Source organism: Lycium barbarum, chromosome 10, assembly GCF_019175385.1.
Source record: "Lycium barbarum isolate Lr01 chromosome 10, ASM1917538v2, whole genome shotgun sequence".
Lineage (NCBI taxonomy): Eukaryota > Viridiplantae > Streptophyta > Magnoliopsida > Solanales > Solanaceae > Lycium > Lycium barbarum.
Genome location: NC_083346.1, coordinates 74,641,617 through 74,651,149, shown reverse-complemented (window position 1 = coordinate 74,651,149; position 9,533 = coordinate 74,641,617). Strand labels below are relative to the sequence as shown.

Here is a 9,533-nt window from a genome sequence, read left to right as displayed (position 1 = left end):
GGAAGTGATGAAACGAAGGCTTGCTTGAGACTAGCTTCTCCGCCTAACTCAAAGAACATTTTAGCCATCTTCTTAAAATGGATATCAATGACCTCTCTGTCAAATGCTACACATTTCATTTCGAAGAACTGTCTCCTTAGTTTTTCTTGCCTTTGGCCTGTATCTTCACAAAATACTTCCTGGAGTATTCAGATGTTGAAAGCAAAGTTTTGGGATGTGAGAAACATATTTTTGTCTTATGTCCTAAGTGAATTCCACCAGTCTCTGAGAATTCCGGAGAACCTTGAAGTGAATTCTGACAGGATCATGTACTTTTCCCATTCGACAAGATTCTTTGTCACCATCCAAGTGAAGAAATCTTGGATCCTTCGGGGCCATTTTGATACTTTGTTATCATCCAGACTAAAAGTATGGAATCCAATCCCAACGAATTTTGTGGTTGTTGGTTCTGGAATTCTTTCTGGAATTGGCTCATATGTCATACCATCACGATCATCATCTACTTGAGAGATTTCTGGTCCTCTGGGTTGATTCAAGAATATTGGTGGGTTATCTTCTTCTGAAGAGTCAACTGAGGAATCTTCGCTTGCCTCAACGCTTTCTTTCGTAGGATCAGTATCATATGAATCTTGGTCACTGGATCCTAGGGTATCATCCTCCTCTATATCATTTGTGGGTTGGGCCACGTAGAGGTTAGGAATCTTTTGGGCCGAGAACATTAAGTTTTCCAGCTCGGGTTCTTTTGAACCTTCCCCGAGTTCTTTCTTTCATTTGGACTGCTTTTGGGCCGCCATAGAGTCTTTCCTTTCACAGACTATTTTTGCAATGTCAAACTCAGGTTCATCGTTTTGTATTTGGGTAAAAGACACAGGGTCTCGTTTTTTCGATGGGAACATAGTAAAAGAATGTTCAAGCTTTGGTGGTGAGTATGTTTGTGAGGACATAGGGAAAAAGGTGGGTTTTGATAGACAGCTTTGTGTTTTTTGCGGTTCAAGGTGACCATATCTCAATTGTTGTATTTTTTCTTTAATGTGAGCCATTTCCTTTTGTTATTGGTTAAAGAAGTGGAAAAGGGAAGTGCCTAGTTGACAAATCTCATACTGCATGTTTGTCCTTCGCAATTCCAGGGCTTTGATCAGTCCAGCATGCTGAGAAGCACTACGAGAAAAAGGCTCATCAAAGACCAACATTTAAGGACGAGTTGAAAATCTGGTCCCTAAATATATGCATATAGGGACAGATTTTTTTTCTGGTTGCAAAATTTCACTTTCGTCCCTTAAACTAGGGATGAGATTAAATCTGGTCCCAAAACTAATGAGAATCTGGTCCTAAAAACCTAAATTGAGCGGGACAAAAGACCGGGGTTAATTTTTGCCTCTAGAAAAGTAAAAGGAACTAAAAAAAATAAAGAACTTTAACAATACTTATTATAAAAATTACTTCATCTCTCTAAAATCCCTAAACCTAGACTAGCTCGCCGTTGCCCCAAATTCAGCTACAAAATAATTGCTACCGGTTCAATCAAGCTTAATCTTCAAGGAATGGCTCGCCACTCTCCCAAATTAATTTCTCAGCCTTAGATATCCCACGAGAAAAATCTTTCACCTAAATAATTATTTCCCCCAAATGGGTTTCTTCTTTATGCAATCTGAAAGAAGTTCTTCTTCTCCATATCTTAGGTTTTCAGTTTTCTCTTTAGGGTTGCTAAATTATGTCATTTTCCGTCAACCATCTCATTAAAATTTACTCTAACAGGTCGGTCTTCTTCTTATCCAACTCCTTTTAATTGTATTGTATTATTCTGTTACTTATTGTTCGATCTATGCGTCGAAATTGTATAGAGAAAATTATGAAACCCTTCAATGAGATTGTTAGGTTATTTAAGAATTGCTTTTTAAGATAATTTTATATCGGAAAGATTGCATTTTTCAAGGTTGCTGAAAATTTGCAAAGTTATGGTGTCTTCGATCTTTTGTGATGTGCTGAGTGAACAAGAGATGAATCATATCCCATTTTACTCTCGAAAGAGATTAAAGTAATTGAGGATGCAAATTGTTGATGTAGCATCTACAATAGAGTTAACTATCGGGTATCTTATATTTGCAATGAAGTTTGTATTAGCAGATATGTGCAGGTGGTGCACTTTGCTTGATTTTAAACTAATATGCTTTAAAGGAAAAGGGAAAATCTGAATTGGAGGGTAAGCTTTGGAGCTTTATCCCTATTTAAACTGCTTTCAGTTAGAATATATCTCGCTGAGTGTATTTCCGTCTTTTTTCCTAGGAAAGGTAAAACCACACCTGTCCAATTTATTTTTCTTACTGATTTTGGGCGAGTACCTTCTTTGATTCATATGTTTTGGCTCGTAATTGATGTTTTCCTCTGAAAGATATCCTTATTTTCTTCTCTGTTTGGTGATGTAAAGTTGGATGGTTATTTCGAACCCTTCAGTGCATTGAAGTTAATAAAAGACTGTTTTAGCCTCAAAATTGCTTTGCGAGTTAGTTTAAGCATTTGTTACCCTTACATCAAGTGCTCGAATCTCTAAAATAGAGTGGCTGATGAAAATTAGTAAGCCACAAATGAACTAATCTTCTTTTGTCTATTACTGTATTTGTTTGCTATTTCAGTCTTTTATTTAGAACATTCTCTTTCATGGAATTTTATAATATTCACAAAATTATTCATCTCTTTGCACTGAAACTAAAATTTCACAGATTAGATATGTTCTTTTGTTCATTTTAACTGATTGTGTATGTTCTGTTCATTTTTTCTTTTTAGCAATAGCTCCGCGTATCAGTTTAGTGGTATTTTCATCTCCTTGGTTTAAAATCTAGTTCGCTTTGTGGAATCTCAAGCAAGTTTTTGACAGGAGAAATTGGGTTTCAGATAATGTGCTTTCAGCTCCAATATAGTTGTGCTCCATTAAGGTAACCGCATAGTTCAAGAGTTGTTTTATTGATCTATTTATTTTAGTTTAACAGGTAACTCTAGATGTATTTTGTGTTTTCTAAATTTGACGTCGGGTTCTGAGTTTGGGATGTGAGAATGGGGTTAATAAGCAACGAAACATTAGGGTCTGATTCAAAATATATATACAAAAGAATATTATATAATAAAACTGATATCATATTGATCTTGTAAGTGAAGACGCTACTCATCTCTGCTTTCTATACCTTTTTTTGCTTTAACAGTTTTCTTTTACTAGCAAGCGAGTGTACATGATTTTTATTCTTTGATAATTTATTATCTATATTCTGTTCTGATTTACAGAATTTCCTCATTAGAGTTATTGAAAATCCTTAAGGAAGAGGTCTTTGAAAGAAATTGTCATTTTAATAGTTTCATGGGCTTCATCCTCGAAATGTACAACATGATTTAACTCCCAATGTCATGTCTTTCATCTCTAAATGATTTAGCGGGTTTTTGAATTGGTCTAATGAGGAGGTGTTACCAGATCTTTTTTGGCCTTCTGGTGGTGTTGAGTGTGTGTACTGTATAGGTTTGACTCCTTGTGTTGCCTTTTCTTTCAATAAATATTTACTTGTCAATAATGTATAAATTGTAGCCTATTACAAATATGTACCCATGAGTTCATCAAGTTAATTGTATTTAATTTGGATTTTTATTACTTTAGTATACAATTGATGATACCTTTGCATAAATATTTTTGGTAGGAGGTCAGTATGATATTGGTGGTTGGGAAGGCAAGGAGTAAACCAATATTGGGGTTGCACAGTTTATAGCTTGTCTCACCATGAGAGTCATGAGGTATTCTATAATCCTATGGTTTGCAATTTTATTACTCCGTAGTGATTATGTTAGTACTCTAAGGCTGCTGATGGTAAAAATTTCTCCTTCTATGCTGAAATTTATAAAGGCTATTTGGAAAAAAAAATAAATTTTTAGAAAACCAATCTGCCCTGTACAGCATTAGGTTTTGTTATCGTATGATGGAAGTTTGAGATCTCTGCAAAGTCAGTTTTCGGGATAAGATGTTGGAGGTTGGGTGACCTCTTCAGCTATTGTTTTATGCTAACATCATCTTTGATTATTGCTGCCTGTAGGTGTAAATTGGCTTCTTTCAAGAATAATACTTAAGTAGTGGTATAGTGGAGAAGTCTTCTTGAGCCTCTCTTTACTCAAAAAAATCAATGTGATAGCCTTAGGACTTCTATGTGCATTGGAAGATCCGACTGATACATAGGCATCTTACTTTGATTTCATTATTTAAAGTTAGGCATATAGTATTAGAATATAAGTCTTTTCTTGCTGTGAAGCAAGGTATTTAGATCTAGAACTTCCTTAATAATTTTTTTGATAACCACGTTCAAAACTTACTCCTCAAATAAGGAGGTGAAGTTCTTATCTTTAATTTTCAATAAGTAAACTTATGTGATATTTAGTTTGGTTGATAGGGCATGCTTTAATCCTCTTTACAGATGATAATGCATGATTCTCTATATTTTGGTCTGCTCGTGATGAAGCAGTATCTTGAATCTTTTGGTACTTTCAATGGAGTAAGAGGTACAGTTGAAGCTCTATAATGCTTTATTTGGCTCTAAAATGCTTTGCACCACCCAACTGATTGCCTTATTTAACTTTATTTCAGGGAGACATTGGCAAGCATTCTCTAGATTGTGTATTACATGGTTCAACTTTTACATCAGTTTTAGAAACTATTCCTTTTTTGTAATCCATTGAATGATAGAAACAAGTACAAAATAATCTTGATGTTGAACCTCTTTTTGTAATCTTGTAGTTGTATAAAAAATACAAACAATAATTTCAGGCATAGGCCCGTGCACAACATGGGCACCAACTACCTTGTTTTTGCAAGAGCATCCCAAATTTATGTGTGCCAAAGAAAACAAGGAAATTAATCTTAATTTCATTTGGTTTCAGGCTATTGAGTCTAAGTCTCTCCTAGAGGCGCAGGATATTGACACTTCTTATTTTGCTAAGTAATGCGTGAAGGCTACCAAGGAGGCAGCCTTTTATTAGTACTTATCCTTTTATATTAGCTTTGAAGCATATCAACTTAGGTAAGTTCTATCTCTATTTGTTTCTTTACAGTTTCAAATTGGTTGTTCGCATACTTCTACGCACGAAAGTTATTTCTCCTCTTTTCCTTCAATTTACATGAGTTTTTGTGGATATTAAATGTGCCGTTCCTGTAGATCAATCAACAAAGCATGATTCTGGAGCTACAGTAATTGTTAATGACTTCAAAATTTTGTAATATACATCACTTTCACTCCAAGAAATTTATTTTAGGAAGGGGGTAGCAATATTTCTGTTCCATTGGTCTTACAGACACAATTTGGGACACGAGATGTTTAGTTTGAGTTTTCCAACATGGTGGGTGTAGGCACTTAGTAAACAATGTCCCAGACCCCACTATTGACTATCTTATTTGACCCCATAGCTAAGCAATTTTTTATGCTCAACCACTTTTCGGTGGCTTTCAGATTTGAACAAGGAGAAATATTAGCTTAATATTCATGATTTTGCTCATGTATTTTGATTGTTCCCCTTCTTTTGTCTTTCCACTTTACTTTATATTGTCTGTGTTGTGACAGTTACTTCACTGCATTTTCTTTATCGTTTCTAGTCTTACTCTTATCTTTTATGGGCCAATAGAATTTCAGTTAGCTTAGTTTTTGGTTTTTCTTGGCTTCTCCTATTCATGCTACTAATGTTACATACTGATGTTCAGAAAAAGACTAAATGGGGAGACTTGGTCAAATCTCTGAATTTTCTACCTTTCGTGGCCATAGTTTCAGTGCTATTAGACAAATGTGGTTTAGCATTTTAATTGATTTTAACGTGTGTAGTGATGAAGTAAGGGAGTGAGGAGTAATGAAGCGGAGGAATAAATGATACTTTATTTACTTATTTAGTATCTTGCTCCAAAAAAGTTGGGAAGAAGAGGGAAGTATACCGTATTCAGGTGTTCCTTTCCATTGTTGTTCTTCAGGTATGCAATTAGTATTAAGTTATCTTTAAATACTATGTGATCTTATAATTTCTTAGGAGCATTTGTTTTATACCTTTTACAGGGTCAGAAGACTTGAAGCTACATGTCAGGCAACAACTTTTCAAGAATTGATATAAATGATAAATTGGTTATCTTTTTGTTGGTTGCTTAGGACAATTACTTTTCTTGTTAAGTGGTTTTGTAAACAGTTCATGGTTGTACAGTTACTAGTGGGATGTTACGATTTCTATATACTTATTTATGCAAGCATGACATTATTGATAATTTTGTGTTTATATATATATATATTAAAAATTGGATAATGTTTCTTGGAAAAGAATATATATCATCCAGGGACAAAATTTTATGGTCGGTAAAAAGAACTTTTAAGGACCATATTTCTCGTTCTTAAAGACTTTCTTTGACCAGTAGAAGCTATTCTATATATAAGTTTAGGACCAGGAAAATGGTCCCTAAATGTACTTTAAGGACCAGAGTATTTCCGGTCGCTAAAGTGTTTTAAGGACTGGGAGCTATGTCCCGTCATTATTGACCTTTAGCGGCAGAGCCTATAACAACGGGTGCCGACCAGATTTTTCTGGTCGCTAATGAATTTTAGGGACCGGATTTAGACTTTCAGGGACCAATTTTCCCGTCGTTAATAGCCAGTTTTCTTGTAGTGAAGATGCTTGTTCCACGTTTTTCTCAATTGTCTCCACCCTGCTCATCACTTTGTTTTGTGTGTAAGCAACATTTTTGATGGAAGTGCTAGTTAACACTTTGTTTTGGAAAATGGCATTTTCGGATTGCCAATTGATTATTGCTTCTACTTCACTTGTCGGTGGCTTTTTTCAAGTGGGCAGCACAACATTTTGCCTTGAAATTTTTGGGGCATGGCTTGCACCATCTTTTTCAAAAGGTTGTTGTGAAGGAAATTCAGGGGTGTAACTGGAGCTTGATGGGTTCATCATGAGTATTTCTGGCTATGGGATATTTGGATTTGAAGGATTGTGATATAAATTTTGGTTAGGGAGAGGTGGCCAGTTTTGAGGTTTGTACGAAACAAGGAATTCATATTTTCCTGGACGGCTCAGTGACCTGATAGATGAATCTCCTTCTTCATACCTTGTTCGGAGCTCTCTTTTAGAGTTTCTCCCTTTTTTCTTTGATTTGGCTCTTCTTGTATGATGTTCATCCCATTAAATTTCATCGTCAAGACATTTTTGGCAGTCACATTGGATATCCCATGGGCAGTGTCCCGTGAAAGGACATTTGAACCACCATACATCATGACCTTCATTATCAAACTGCTTTATCCAGTCATGTTCACTCATGATACTTGGGAGATGGTAAGAGAATGTTTCATGGTCATCTTGGTGTGCTTGGTTATAACTGGGTTGGTACATCTGGAAAGAAAAAGGTTGTTTTGTTAGGTTTTTTAAGGTGAGAGTGGTCAAAGATTATAGCAACTGTTTTATCGGGTTTTTTGGAAAAAGTGGGTTCAGAGGATTGGAGAGGTTCAACAGGTTATCTCAGCTTTTCATAATTCGTTACCCATGTATCTGGAAGGACTTTGATAAGTTCTTCCCTAGAGAGCTATTTTGGGATTTTGGTACACATGGTAGTTCCGTTGTTGGCATCTACTTTTAAGAGCAAAGCATTTTCTCCATCTGGAAGGGAGAGATCCATAGCATGATTCTGAACTCGCCAAGCTATTTGGTAATGTAAAGTAGCTTGAATAGCATCTTTAGCTTGTGGAGCACCTAGAATTTGGACTTGGAGTTTTAAAGCCTCCATTAGATATGGATCATACAGGGACATGTTAAAATTTGGGAATATAGTGACAAAAACTGTCCCAGCATTTAGAGTGATTTCTGTGGTACCCAAATTCACATATTGGTACTCATTATATCTGGTATCAAGAAGGGAAAGGTGAGCCACAACTGGTTGGCCTTTTTTGCCATGATATGTTAATGCAATTCTAACAACACCAAAATGGATATGGGTGAAACCATGATTTTTCCATTGTCTAGGAAAATCATCTGGAATCTACAGAGTGATGAATTGTTCCGCTTGAGTTGCTAGAATAGGGTGCTGGTCAAGTTTTGAGGCACCAACATATTCTTTAGCTCTTTTGGGCTTTTGTTGGACCAAGGAACGGATTTGTGACCACGGGGAACATGTCTTTTTAGCAAAAGCAGAATATGGGTTTATGAGGGGTAGGTCGGTAGGAGACACTTTGTTTTCATCAGGTAGGATATCAACTTCATAAAGGTAGTCATATTTGCAAGAAAGGGTTTATACAGAGTGGGAGACATATTTATTTTTGCTAAGGACTTACAAGGGTGGGACGCAGAGACTTAGACATATTTTTACTAAACTGCTCCTCTCTCCGAAAGAGATGGACTAGCTCTGATACCATAAAGTGTGTAGAGGGCGGGAAAATAGCAAGCAAGACGGCCAGACGGCAAGCACAATAGTTTTCTTACATGGTAGGACTGGGCACCAACAAAAACAACAATGATATGCCTGAGTACTGGGTACTCAGTGAGTGTCTGAGGGGAAATCGTCAATAAACAAAATAAGATAGTAAAACTCAGTAAAGCAGTACTTATGTAACAGTTTAAAATCCAGGAACAGAGTAAAACACCAAACTTAAACAAAATCATCTGAGAGAAACCAATAACAAAGAATACCACGAGTTTAACTCATATACCATTTACCACATCAAGTCTTTCACTTATGAATCTGAAATCATCAACAAGCCAGCCTATGGATAACCAAATAATCAATACATGCCAACGCACGAGCAAACAATAGTTTGATACACCGGGGCTATTATCCCACGGAGGCTAATTGTCCTCTGGACTAGCACAACAATAGATGCACTGGGCTACATGTCACACCCCGAACCATGGCTTGGGCGAAACACAGCACTCGGTGCCTTACTGCATGTGACCGAGCGAACCACATTGCTTGCTGAATCATCATGAGGCATACATGAGCAGAATATAACATGAGAACAAGATGATCCTTTATAAAACAAGAATAGTCATAGTATTAAATAAAACATTTGTTTAAATCTTGAATGCAGAATATCAAAACTGAGTCAGAGGTGGATACTCAACTCATATAAAAATCTGGCATAACTAACAGCATAGTCTATGAAACCTCTAACATGAACATGAGTCTGCTAAACATACTTACTAGGACAATGTCACGACCCAGCCCCGTGGGCCGCGACTGGTATCCTAACTGGATACCCATACGTACCTACTTAACAGAATTTCGTACCATACTGATTTTTTTTTAATTTTTAAAACAGATGTGTACAGAATCAGACCGATACAGATGCGGCGCACGCGAACATATACATACCTGAACATACAGAAATTTACAGACAAGCCGATGAGGCTAACATACAGACGGAGTCACAAAATCATTCGTACTTACTTAAACAGATGAAACCCGTAACCCACATATCTATCTACATGCCTCTACAGACATACAGAATCAGATGACGGGACAGGGCCCCGCGGTACCCCAAAATACC

General features: G+C 36.4%; 1 long non-coding RNA gene across 1 annotated transcript; it reads left to right on the top strand.

Annotated features, from left to right (window-relative positions):
- The first annotated feature begins 1,470 nt into the window (after window positions 1–1,470).
- Window positions 1,471–6,209, top strand: LOC132614610 (uncharacterized). Its single transcript, XR_009572361.1, has 7 exons — window positions 1,471–1,755; window positions 2,873–2,930; window positions 3,678–3,771; window positions 4,443–4,527; window positions 4,613–5,045; window positions 5,838–5,980; window positions 6,063–6,209. It is a non-coding gene; the product is annotated as an uncharacterized LOC132614610 (long non-coding RNA).
- Window positions 6,210–9,533: the final 3,324 nt, after the last annotated feature.